The following is a 14,805-nucleotide window of genomic DNA, read 5'->3' as shown; positions in this document are numbered from 1 at the left end:
CTAATAGTTAGACCTCACGGGACGGTGATCGAAAGCCGTGAGTTCGAGTTATTTGACTTGTAGTGGACTGTTTTGTAGGCTGTTTCGTGTTGCTTTTGGGATGTCTATTGTGCTGCTGATTTATGGAGTTGAGAAGGATAAAAAGGGCATGGAGAAACGCCACATGTGGTAGGTTAGTAGGTTGGTCGCTCATCGTTATAGTTACAGGCTAATTGATAACTTGCTGATTGGGTGTATTATGGTATATTTGGGGGTTTTGTTGTATTGAAGGTCCCAGATTGTAATTAGGTTGGTTTTGAGTTGTTGATTGTATTATGTTTGTATCTAGCCTATAGTAGGCTTGAGGGAGCAGTAAAATCAGGGGAAATGCTGCCCGTTTTATTTTAGAATCGAGTTATCGTTTGAGATACGTAATATACTACCGCCATCTAAATTGTACACGTATTTCTTTGTTATAGGGTTGGTGCGCTAGTTGTCATAAGCTTGTTTTTGAGTTGCATTGACGACTTGAGGTATGTTAAGGCTATCCCTTCTTTCTTTTGGCATGATCTATACGACACGAACGAAACGAGTAAATGCACAATTTTCATAAATGACTCTATTCATATAAATATTAGGGGTGTCTATATTCTTGATTTTCCATGTGAATTATTATTATATCTTCTATTCATGGGTCTCAGAAAAATACGTATTTGATAAAATTTATCCGACATGCACATTATTTTTATGACATTCTGAAAAAATCTTATTAACGTATTTCTTATGCATTTATACATGTACATTGACCCATGACCAGATGGTGTTATATACGCGTATATTATATATATATATATATATATAAGATATGGAAAAAGGTTAAGGCGTTATATACGCACCACCACCTGATCAGCTGGTATACGTTGATGATTTGTCCACAGTGGCCGAGATGATACGATGGGATGCCCTCAGAGGCTTTATGATGTTATGTACACCTATACCTATGCATGATACGACATTTACACGCACGTGCATGACATTATAAATGTTTCAGGATTCACAAAGTTATTTAGAGTCACAGGTGGAATTCTTTACCCCATGTTTCATCTATGTCTTTTATGTACTGATTTTCATGCCTTACATACTCAGTACATTATTTGTACTGACGTCCCTTTTTGCTTGGGGACGTTGCATTTCATGCCCGCAGGTGCAGGTAGACAAGCTGACGGTCCCCCTTCTTAGGATCCTTGATCAGCGAGAGTTGGTGTGCTCCATTTGATCCGGAACTGCTTTGAGTTTTGGTACGATGTGTTTGCATACATATATGGGTACGACGGGGCCCAATCCCATCCTTTATACAGTTGTACACTCTAATAGAGGCCTGTAGACAGTCATGTATAGTTAGCTAGTATGTGGCCTTATCGGCTAGCCCTACCGTAGGTTGCTTATATGAATTAGTAGTTTTTTTCAGACTTTATGCATGACCTATACTTATTTCATATTTATATCTTAGACGAATGCTTAGGAGTGTTCGATAGGTAGAACTCGGATACTCATCACGGTCCATCTGTTTGGGTCGTGACACCATTAACGACCAAAAAAACTCGAGTGGACCCCACCCGTCCCCCAAAAAGTAAAGATTCTCGGTCACACATCCCAGCTAAGGCGTTCTCTCGTTGTGGGTTGCTCGTTTCGGCTCTAAATCGCCAAATCTTCAACTTTCCAAAAACCTTAAATCGAGGTATTGCGACTTAGTTTTTGTTGAAACTCGTATAAAAAATGCATATTAGTTTTTTTTTAATGTGTTCTATTTTTATCCGGATTATGGTATTAGTGTGCTAAAAAAATAGTTAAAATAGCAAAATTATTATTAGTTGTTAAAAAAAAAATTAATAAGTTACTTTTTACTGTGGTATATGTATTTTCGTGAATGTTTTGTGATTAAATTTATTTATTATTTTTATCTGGTTTAGATTATTTATTTGCTTAAAGACTAGTAAAATAGATAAATTATTACTTTAGTTCCCTCTAGTGGTATCTTGTGGCCTAATGTAGTGCTTGTATTTGTAATGTAGTGCCCCTTTAGTATAGTAAAATGAAGTGCCCTTTAGCGTATTATCCTTATAGTTATTGAAATTAATCATTTAAGCATTTATTATATCCAAAAATACGTCAAAATAGCTGATAGTTCAAACACAAACTCTGTCCAATTCTAGTCAACAATCGTAAGAAAATGACATGAGAAAACAACAATATTTCTTAGATATCTTGGTGCTACTGGGACTCAAATATCGAGCTCGGAACTCATATGTGAATATTTAATAATTAAATCTTGTATAATTATGAAAATTAATTATTTAATTTTATTATATTAAAAAATAAGTGAGTCATAAACAAAAATATATAATAATAAAACTAACATATAAATTAATAAAACTAACATATACAATAATAAACTAATATATAAATAATAAACTAACATTTAAAATAACAGACATGTTGAGTGATAAATCGAGAAACTTTTCTCATCATGAACACAAGAATTCAGGATATCTTGGTGCTACTGGGCCTTAAATATCGAGCTTGGAACCCATATGTGAATATTTAATAATAAAATCTTATATAATTATGAAAATTAATTATTTTACAAACAAACATATAAAATAATAAAACTAACATGTAAAATAATAAAACTAACATATTAAAGTAAAAAACCGTAATTAATCTTGTTTAATTTACAGTAGACGACATGGAGGTTCCGCCTTAGCATCCCGAACCTGCCAGCCTGGAGCTACTGTTGTTACAGGGCGATCATAGGTCGTCCCACATATGGGAGGGACAGTTACTGGCCCAGACTTTCCGCGCCAAGAGAGTAGACGACATGTGGGGCTTTCTCAGGGACCGCCCTCTCCATCCCCGTATAGTCAGACGCCTCCAGGATACGGGTTTTTATAGGATTGTAGAGATAGGCCGGCTGCAGCTCGATTGGTCGTTGATCACGGCCCTGATAGAGCGGTGGCGACCGGAGACGCACACATTCCATTTGCCCATTGGCGAGGCCACCATCACGCTGCAGGACGTGGAGGTCATGTATGGGCTGCTCGTTAATGGACACCATGTTGCTCTGCCGCATGCCATGAGAGAGCAGACAGGTTTGCAGTACCTGGACATGCTGCATCGACTCACCGGTTTAGAGCCACCGGAGGAGACTGCACTGGTTGGGGCCAGTCATCTGCTGTTGATGACTGTCCGACAACATTTGGAGGCATTGCACCTTGACATCACAGACGATACACCGGAGCTTCATATTCACCGGTACACGAGGTTGCTGCTACTCTTTATGTTTGGAGGGGTTTTTTTCCCAAACACTTCGGAGAACTTAGTCAGCTTGAGATTTCTTCATCATCTTGAGCGGCTAGATGATTTACCCCAGTACAGCTGGGGTGTTATTGTTCTCGGCTACTTTTACAGGCAGATGTGTCAGGCGAGCATGGGAACCCATCGTGACATTGCTGGATTTTTGCCGCTGCTACATGTGAAAACATATTCGAATACCCTATTCATTATAACATACCTAGTAAAAATATACCTTAAATTTTATGTCCACTTTGTATGTTAGGTTTGGGCCTGGGAGCTGTTCCTGCAGTTGCAGCCATCTCTACTACCAATAGCTCTTGGTGTACCATCTCTGTTTCTCCCTCTAGCTAGGAGGTGGGTGGATAAGCATGGATATGGATGGGAGTACGAGGCTCGACATAATCTCCCCTTGTGCAGGGATTTGTTGGATTTGCTGGAGGGCGCACAGGTAAATGTATACCTAAGTTTACTTGGCATGGCTTCATATGTCTTGCATATACTCATGTTTTCTGTTGTTACTTAATAGTTCATTTGGAGGCCATACAATGACGAGCAAATAGCTGGTTTGCCCGATTATTGCTCGTCCGACCGAATTATGTGGAGCGCTTCCGTCTCGTTGATGTGACTTGATATTGTTGAGCATTATGCCACCGAGCGAGTACTTCGCCAGTTTGGCCGCCCGCAGCTTGTACCGCCACCGCCCGCCTGGCATATCACACATTACCAGCGGGATGATCGTTCCAGGATGGACCAGACATATATGACATGGCTAGAGGCGCAGATTGATACTTAGGACCAGCGACATGACTTGATTCCCCCCCCTTCCACATGACCGAACAGAGACTGAGCATGATTATATGGGCTGGTACCGTAGCGTTACCCGACTTTTCGTCGGGAATCCATTTATTGTGTTGGCGGTCGGTACGTTCCATACGCCGGGAGGTATGAGGCACTGGTATGTTATTTGGTATACTTACTTATAACGTTAACCTAGCATTTCGTAATTTATATTTTACATGTTGTGTAGACTATTGGCCTACATCTGTTCCACCAGGTGGGACTGCAGATGCAGATACAACAGCATACCGGTGAGGGAGCATCCGCTTTGCACGGGTATGGCCGGCAAGTTACCCATCTGGCTTCCCGGACATTGAGGCGAGCCCGAGATGATGAGCGATTAGGATACGAGGCTGAGTATGTGGTGCCAGAGCAGTACTATCGTAGGCCACCAGTGGGGCCGGAACGTGGTTGACATGGCAGGCGTGCCCCACGAGGTAGAGGTGCCCCATGAGGTGGGGGGTCGGCGAGGAGGTGGTCCCCAGCGAGGGGGCGTCAAGGCACCTGTTGAGGATGTTGGAGTTGATCAGCCGGGTGACCTCCATGAGCCAGACCACTCTCACAGCAGCATGCCGTCATTCAGCCTTTAGCTTCAGCTCACTCCAGGGACTTCGCAGGTGACCCCGTCAGCTCCATTGTTGATCACGGGCACGTGCATTACGCGAGAGGATTGGGATTAGTATTTTCTTGATCTTCCAGGACCATCGACCATTGCTGGTGATCGGCCGACACAAGATGTGGATAGTGGGCGCCGAGTGAGTTATGGCTCATCATCGAGGGATGCTGGGGATCTTTCACAGGCGCATGTATGTTTGTATTACTATTAAATTTAAATTTATTTTTATCTCATTGATTAGCCATAAATATCTTTATGTTTTTGTTTATTAAGGCTTCATCCTCGCCCGTCACGGAGGCCACTTTATGCGATACTGATATGAATACGACGGATGATTATATTCAGGAGCCCGACGAGATCATGGTAAGACAATTTAAATTTTTGTGACTTAACACGTACATTACAAATATATATTTTCATATACTGAAATATCTTATTATTCTGTAGGTTACTGCTGGACAGACATCCCCTTCTACCGAGCCTGCCAGCCCTACTGACGATCATGCTGCAACACATCCTCCGATAAAGAGGCGACATGATGAGGATGATCCTGATAGCGTAGCCGGGCGGGATGGAATGCGCCCCAGGCCAGCGACTGCATTAAAGTATACAGGATGTGGGACACATTGATTTATTTTGTATTTTATGTACATATGGCATTTAGTAAATAATTGCAACAATTTTTATTCTTTACATTATATGCGCATTATGTTTTTATTTCTCCGGTTCTTCGTTATTTTAATACTACAATACAAACACAAACACAAACATAGCAACTTAACATAATTTAAATTCAGAACAACTAATGAAAATACATGACACGGAAAACATAAAGATAAAATACTACACTCAACACATACATGTGTTTGTTTAGTCATTACCACATATTATTCTCTGCTCCAACCACTTAAAATTCTTCCATTTTATTTTTTTTCTTCTTTCGCCTCTTTTAATTTCTCCTGCAATGCCACAATTTGTCGTTGCATTTCAGAGATCTGGCGTTGGTATTCACTGTTCATATTCCAAACATACTGCAAATATGATTTATAGTATTCCTGGTTAATGGGTTCATCATACCATTTCTCAAACATACAATGATTTCTATTATTGCATTCAAACCTGTATAGACACATCCAGTATCTGCACACAACATTACCATCGGACCAACATGCCTTCATAATCGCACGTTTGCCACAATAGCACATTGGTTGGTCATTGCGTGCAGACATTTGTTAATGCAAAAAAAATGAAAAATGTATGGAAAGTTTTGCTATTTGTTATGGTTAAACGCAGATAATAATAAAAATGCGCTATTTATTTATAGGCAAGGCAACCCACATAACGTAGTATTTCACCGCGCTATGCTTCGCGTGTTAAAGATTCTTTCGGGTACAATACAGCTTTTCCAGAAGATAGCTTTTGCAGGCGAGCAGCTTTTCTGGTCGACAAGACAACACACATAACGTAGTATTTAACTGTGCTATGCTTCGCGTGTTAACGATTCGTTCGGGTACAATACAGCTTTTCTAGAAGATAGCTTTTGCAGATGAGCAACTTTTTAGGTCGACAAGACAACGCACATAACGTAGTATTTAACTGCGCTATGCTTCGCGTGTTAAAGATTCTTTCAGGTACAATACAGCTTTTCCAGAAGATAGCTTTTGCAGGCGAGTAGCTTTTTCAGGTCGACAAGACAATTGTTTTTTTTTTAAAAATGGGTTTATGTTAGATTGTTGTACTGAAGTATTAATGTTAAATATCAATAAGATTTAACAGCAATGGAAACATAATTTTATTTAATACATTCTGCAAGATAACAAAGTACATACACTTATTACAACCACATTATGGAAACAAAACACTATGTGTATCCTTGATAGTTGGGCATATTAGATGAACTTTCACCAGGAGTTGGATTACCACCGCTACCCAAACCAGTTGAAGGACATTTATGACGGTCGTGTCCTGTTTGCGAGCATATGCCACATTTGCGCGCATAAACTGTATCACCAACATCCATTTGGTTCAGTATACAGGTTCTTTTTTGCACTTGCCGTTGACGCAAAAACTCCTTGTTACCCACCATTTTAAATGGTTCTGGCGGCCAATAATGCTCAGTACCCACTGGCTGCAACTGCCCACTATAGGTGTTTAAGTATGCATTAATACTATATTCTTTATCAATGTAGTTGGTTGGCCCTAAATGTGTATGTTGAAAGAACTTGATGGCATGTGAGCACGACATGTGGTAGATGGACCATTTACCACAAGAGCATAACCTTCTGGATTCATTTACGGTGTGTGTATTATTTCCCCGGTTGTGATGGATAGCGGTGTGAACTTCAAAAATATTTCGCTCGTTGCAATACTGCAAAAATCAATGCCAATGTGCTTGCTTCCTGTATTTCTCAAATCTTTTCATTGGTATTGGCAATGGTAATGACAGGCAATCCTCGTGCAGACTTCAATAGCCCGTTGAAAGACTCTGACACATTTGTAGTCAGAATTCCCCTTCTTCTGCCACCATCTGCATGCAAAGTCCACTTGTCAATCTCATGTCGCATCAACCAACAATAGGCTCCCTCATCTTCCTGCGTGATAGATTCCATGCGCCTCCTGAATTTACACTCTTGGTGATCTGTTGCAGCCATCCACATTAAATCATGCAAATCCTTGTTAGAATATGCCTTCTGGAAATTGGTCTTCAAGTGCCTCTCACAGTAACGGTGGTAGGCATACGGTTCCTGCCATGCACGCAAATTCTATACAGAACTTAAAATACCACCATGCCGATCATATATTAGATAAATACCTGAACGTTGTTTGATAACGTACTCTTTCAAGTGGTTCAAAAATAGTATCCACGTCTCTTGGCTTTCATTGGCACAAATAGCAAAAGCTAAGGGAAATACACTTCCATTAGCATCTACTGCAACGGCGATCAACAGATTAATATCATACTTTCCATAGACATGAGTGCCAACTATGGATATTACCGGTCGGCGTTGCACAAAACCATCAATTGCTGGTTTAAATGCCCAGAACACGTATCTGAATATATATTCTAGTATTCCTGGACTGCTCAAGCTTCCATTCAACAACAATCCCGGGGTTAAAGTATTGCAATGCGGCCATATACCTGAGTAGAGATGCAAATGACTTATCCCAGTTACCACAAACAATTTCAAATGCACGTTTGCGCCCGAGAAATGCCTTTCTTTTGGTATTGGTGCACACATATTCCTGGTGGATAGATGTAATATACTCTTTGATCTTGTACCTTATGGACGTTTCAATGTGTGGAATCAAGACAAGAGAAATCAAGTCAATATCCAAGTTGAAGTGATTCCCACTGAATGTGTCCATTTCACAATTGTGGGTGCCAATGTATTTACCCACTACCTACATATTTGTTTTCTTCTTCTTCGCACGCAGCATCCAATTACAACATGTAAACCATTTACGGCAAATAACCTTGTATACATTCAGAGTTGACTCCCATACCGTTATCTTATGACACTCTTTTACGCTGTACATTTTCACCGCCCTGGTTAGTCGCGCTTTATCAGGAAAAAGCATGCCCTTTGACAGCACCGTTGGTCTAGACTCATCCCACATTGCTGTTCGAATTTCGTCAGTATCCCTTGTGAGGGGATCCACATCCGGCATACTTGGCAAATGATCAAGGTAGGGAATCTCCCTTAAATGAAACGACACGTGGGACTCGTACACTCTTAGTCTAACGGGGGGTGGAGCATGCTCCCCCGTCAAATCAGGTCCAGCATTCTCTTCCTCTTCATCATCACCCTCATCAGGGTACGGTGTGTCATCTCCGGACTCATCGGCATTGTTGTCATAATCACTGTTCTCTTCCTGACTCTATGCATATACCAGATCCCGATTAAATATGTCATCTTCGGATAATTGAGTCAGGACAGGACGTCAAGTTGCTCGTTTTCACTGCACAACCAACAAAATAATGAGTTACTCAAATTGATAAATACTTTACATATAGCTATATCACTTTACTTACAAATCGTAATGTGTTGACATCATATGATGGACATCATCGTATTAGTGATGACTCTCGGATGGACACCCATGACCCAACACACCAGAACTACGCATATTCCAACTGGGCGTTAGTTCATAACTTGTAAAATTCATATCTGGCCAGTAACCCCTGTGGAATATATGAGTGTTAATACAAATTCAATACAGCAAAAATAAACATCGTAACACAAAGGAAAATTGAAGTTTACCACTCGTCTTGTGGATCATGTAAAGTAGGAGAAAAATTATTTCCTCGCTCCTCATTCGCCCGTCGAGATAAGTTTAGATCATGCCAAACTCTTTCAGCCGGAACCTGCTCGGCTAAAACTGCTCCAAAATAATCACCCGATGACTGAGGGATATCCCTGCTTTGCGCAACCTCATTATTGCGAACGTCTTCAGCCTTGACGTACATTTCCAACATTTTTATCAAAAGAAATTCCCGATATTCATCCGGAGTCCTCAAAAAATCATTTAGAGTTTCATCATCCTTGTTAAACTCAGCATAACAAGCAACCTCTTGCGGAGTGACAGAATACGAATATCTTCTGGTTACTTTAAGGTTCACTGAACGTTTGCTCACACTCATTTTTTTACATAACGATACCAATCTATCATATTCCATTGTAAGTGGCAACTTAACATGATATTGTGGAGAAACTATAGCTTACTGAGTTATTCCCCACCACAACCTCAACCCCCCCTCCCCCCAATATAATGAAACCCTAATTCTTCGCTATTCAGACATTATGACAAAATACAAAATAACTTAACGAAGAAAAATTTAACAATACTTGAGAATTTTTCTAAATGGATTTTTATAAAATCCTCAACGTCTTTAATAAGGCAATGCCCAATCCGGGGGTCGAATTTTTTGAGGTATAGCGCCTTAAATAAGGGCGCTATATCCATTTAAATTATTGTTATGTCAGTTAAGCGCAGAATAATTATTGGTGGTCCCAAAAAATATGTGTAGCGCTTTAATAAATGGCGCTATACTTACCCGTCTTTTCATATTCAAGTATAACGCCCTTTTAAAGGGCGCTATGCCTTAACAGGTAAATGCCTGTAAAACATATTTTTCTCGTGCATTAGTGCTAAGTGAAAACAACTACAAACCACTTTAAATAGGAAGACATGCTTATCTGATATTCAAGAATTACGACTAATTTTTTATACAAGAATCAGAATCCAAACTTTAAAACATCAATCACTTCTATTACAATTCTCCATGAAATTGCTAAACTAATGAATACTTTACAATTCGGATATAATATATCCACATAAACCTTAATCCACAACATGAAGTAGTTAACCTTCAGCCCACTGCCAGCGACAGAATCCCATTCTTAGGCTTAGAATTTTGCTCATTTGGCGAACTAGTGGCCAAATCCGCAAACTATAGCCATGTGATCAGCAACAACAGCCTTCTATATCCTCAAATTGGCACAAAATTACTCATCACATATACAGAAAACTATAATAGATTTATGTTTAGCTCTATTGCTAAATCTGCAAGATTTAAACAAATTTCAAACATCATTTGAGATTATCAATCAACTCAACAATTAAAGACTCATACTTAGTTGATCAAATTTTCAGAAGTGTTATATTTCAAAGCTACTTCACTGTTTCTATTTATGATTAAAACGAAAAGTCCATTAAATCACACACTAAGATAGCAACAAACAGATATTCAGAGATCAAACAAGAGTAGAAGCATTTCTAGTCATTTGATAAGAGCATAAAATGCAAAGAGATCTTGGTACTGACCTAGTTAAACAAGAAAACACTAAGATATCCAAATAAGAACAGAATCTGATTCAAACTGGAAGCTCACCAAGAGTCTTCAGCAGTAAAACCCAGGTCTTGAAGGTCAATCAAACTTGTAAAACTCCAAAGAGATGAAGCAAGAAGACAGAATAGAGGAAAGTTTGGAATTTTCTCTATTTTTCATATTGTTTCTTTATTCAGAGAACTCAGTGAGGATCAGAGTAACAGTGTTAAATCTAGTGTGTTTTTGTGAGTGGATATGCAGAAAAAATAACGTGTCCACTGTTAGGGAGTATGAGGTCCCTTATATAATTCAATGGGTGCCCTTATTAGAGAAGAAAGAGAGGGAATATATGGGAATCCTGTCAGATAAAAATCAGGAAATTGGCATCTATTTTTTAACAGAAAATGGTCAGCTGTCCTATTTGCAAACAAATGTCCTTTTTCGCTAATTTTCAGCACCGGCCACCTCCTGAAATTAACCCAATTTGACCCAAATCTGACCTAATTTCAATTGTCTTTATTACAATTTGACCCTTTCTAGAAGCTTCCCACATAACCAACTCCGATTCCCTAATTTTGGTGTAACCTTTAGTCCCCTCTAATTTCTATTATTTACTCTTAAAACCCCCAAACAAACAAACCTTTCCTAATGATTACAAACAGCTTCAACAAGAAAATCAAACGTATACAAAGATCAAAACAAGGCAAACAAATGCAATTTGAATAAAACTTTTTTTTAACAAGAACCTGTTTCAACATTCAAGACCAGCTAAATTAACCAATCATTCAATTGAACTAGTTACTAAACTACTGAACTAAATCATGAAAAACACAAAACTAAGAAATCTTAAATCCTAAATAGTCCGAATCAATTTAGCATAGGAGAAAAATGGCATACTTTTGAGAAAGATTAAAAAGAAGGGAAAATTACTTAATCGGACAGAAAGAAATGACTTACTAATGACAACGAAGAGTTTTTGTTTTTTGAAAGAATCTGGACAAATCAACAATGGCTCCGACTCGAAACCAGATCTCCAAGATACAGCGTGAAACTTACATCATTAGATAGTTCTCATCAAAATTTTCAAATGACGTAAATTTCGACCATACATGGGTGGAATCTAACGAGAGAACTAAAAAAAATTATTTTAGGTTTTTTCTTGATTGCTGAGATTGGAAAATCGACGAGCTTGGTGAAGTTTTTGGGAAAATTGATGGTAGATTGGGGTTGAGGGGGAGTTGGGGATTATAGGGTGAAGGCTGGAGTGATTTGGAGTGGTGGCCGCCGGCAAAGGGTCTTGGGACGGCTAGGGTTTGGGAGGGAATTTAAGAGAGATGAGGGATAGAGAAGTGAGAGGTCTTTAGGGCCTTTTGGGGGGGGGGGGGGGGGGGGGGGGGGGGGGCCTTCCGACACTTATAAGGGAAAGGGGTTATTAGTTCCCAACCGTTGGATGGGGGAAAGATGAACGGATGAGATGGGGCGTTACTAAAATGCTGTCGTTTAGTTTAATGGTGGGGTGGACCGGATTGGACTCATGGGATTGGGCTGGCATATGGGGTTGAGAGTATATTTGGGCCATTGAAATGGCATTTTGTTTTTGCCCAAATCCGGGTAAGACCAAACAAAACTACTTATCTCCTTTCTTCTTCTCTTTTTCTTTTTCCTTGGACTTTAAAATATAACTAATTAAATCCTAAATTAAAATCTAACTTAAATATAATTATCCAAATTAACTCTATTTATATATTAACAAATGCATGTAAAACTTAAAAAATATTTTGTTTGATTTTTATGTATTAATTCTAACAATTAAAGAGTAATTAATTCTTAAAAATACAAAATTAAACCTAAGATGGCATGAAATTAAAATGTGACAATTTTTTATGATTTTGCATAATTTTAAAATATTAAATATGCATGAAAATGAAGCTAAATGCAAACCGAAAAATTAAAAGAAAATCCTAAAATTCTATAAATTTAAAAACAAATTAGAAAAACGTTATTTTTTGTGAATTTTATAAAAATATTTTTTGGCAAAAATTAGGTGCTCACACGAGAATATACAATTGTAGGACATCATTGTGAAAGCGATTAGTCTTCAATTTTTGTCCACGTATTTTGCTCATTTGTAGCCTCAATTATCCTTCTTTAGTACATTTTACTATTTACTAGGAATGTTCCCACTGCTCTTTTCTATTTGAAGGAAGAAGGAGTAGAAAGCAAGACCAAAAAGTTAATTAGTCTTTGCCAACTGTTAAGTGTTTATTAATTCATGATTATGATAGTTGTTAGTGTAGTACTTTTTGTTAGACAGAAGGCCAGCTAGTATCCCAGATGTTGTAAATTAACTGCCATGCATAATAGTCCAAATTATAATTTAGATAATTAATACTTTTCGAAGATATATATATATATACATACACACGTGACATAATTGCAATATGCTTCTGAAATAAAGTGTAGAATCTTAAGATATTAATATTGTTTACCCAAATTGGATAACAATTGAATTTATACGCGGTTTTAATGATACATGATCTAATTTAATACAAAGCTTGAAATCACATTTAATATGGAAGAATAAATAGAACAGTAAATGCAAACCATACAGATTGAACAACTTAAGCCTCGCAAGGTTAACTTCCATCGAATTTAGATGTGATATTATTGAAACCAGAATAATATGAACAAAGCTAGAAAAAATAGTATGCAGTTCTTTCAAGTATGTTCCAATGTCCGCCTATGAATTATCAAGTCCCCCTTATATATTGGGGGAGATCTTCCTTTTAAGATATTATTTTATCAAAAACATAAGTCCTTGATTTTGTAGTGACCCATTTTTTGACTTAATCACGTAATTTCTGCCATAATAATTGGTTAATGTTGAGAATCACATATCCTTGTCGGATGAGTAGGCGAAGCTTCTCTCCGAGGCCGTTAGAAGCAGGATCGGTGGTGCCTTCGGTAAACTCGAGGGCAAATATAATGGTCTTGTCGAACTTCGAACCTCGATATTGAGCTCAATTTCATCTGTAACTTCAATCTCTAATAGATGATTCGAGCCTGGTCTATTGTTCCAGATGCTCGATCAAGCATCGAGCTTGGTTTTACCCGTATACAGATAGTCCCCTCGTTTTTTGGAGAGTAAACTATGAAAAACGATATGAACTCTCGGTCCTCACTTTGATAAATCATGATGACGAATTCATGACATAGGTGATAAGAATAGTGGAAACATCCCGTCAGTCCAGTCTTCGAGACATTAAATGTGTATCAGTCAATGATCGACCATCTAGGGATGTGCACCGCCGTGATTTGTACCGCCGTTTAGGAATATTATAAATACCATTCTATCCCTTCATAAGAACCTTTTCCATTCCTGCTCTTGATTCTGCGTTTTAATAGAAACTTCATTATTTTCATCTTTTGGTTTAAGCTTAAGAACTCCCTTCCTTATGAGTCCTTTGAAATCTCTTCATAAATTTCCTGCTAGTTACAACCCTTCTCTTACCATCGTCTTCTTATCTTCTCAATTTAGAAAAAATGGTAAAAACTTCAAAAATTATTCCTAAAAAAGAAAACCCTTCTTCCTCAAAGTCATCGGAAGATGTCATACCTAATGCTACTGAAGAACCAACACTAGACCCCCTTCTACAATCTTTTGTTCCTTCGGGGTGCCCAATCGGGGCCGATTTCAAGATCGAGAACACCCCCTTGGTACGGGGTCGGTGTGAGCCGGTCTCGAGGTACATATGTACCATTACTGCCAGTGTCCTCGATAGGTCAAAGAGGACTGCCACTGGGAAAATAAATTGTTGTGATCCCTACCCCCGAGGAATCGATCACCACCTATGTGAATGGGTTTCTAAGTATTTACACTTACCCTTTTACGTTGGGTCCTTTAGACCCAGTCATCATAGCCTTTTGCAAAAGGTACGAGGTGACTCCCGGGCAGATTCATCCCTCGTTTTGGAGGATTGTAATTCTTCTATATTTCTTCGTGAGCAACCTCGAGGGATGTCCATTTACTATCGACCATCTTATGCGCCTGTATAGCCCTCGACTTTACCGAGGGGGATTAATCAAGCTCGTACGTCGAGCCATAAAGGCCATATTCTTGAGCATCGACGAGGATCGGGATCGGGGCTGGTCGGGCAATTTCGTTCGAGTGAGGACCTCAGATTTGATC

At 38.8% G+C, this 14,805-nt stretch overlaps 1 long non-coding RNA gene across 1 annotated transcript; it reads right to left on the bottom strand.

Moving 5' to 3' along the window:
• Positions 1 to 8,115: 8,115 nt before the first annotated feature.
• On the bottom strand, positions 8,116 to 11,566 carry LOC104115170 (uncharacterized). The gene is made up of 2 exons (XR_011409075.1): positions 9,049 to 11,566; positions 8,116 to 8,969 (listed from the first exon to the last, which is right to left on the bottom strand). It is a non-coding gene; the product is annotated as an uncharacterized lncRNA (long non-coding RNA).
• Between the last annotated feature and the right edge of the window lie 3,239 nt (positions 11,567 to 14,805).

Source organism: Nicotiana tomentosiformis, chromosome 1 (assembly GCF_000390325.3).
Source record: "Nicotiana tomentosiformis chromosome 1, ASM39032v3, whole genome shotgun sequence".
NCBI lineage: Eukaryota > Viridiplantae > Streptophyta > Magnoliopsida > Solanales > Solanaceae > Nicotiana > Nicotiana tomentosiformis.
This window is presented reverse-complemented; position numbering and strand designations above follow the sequence as displayed.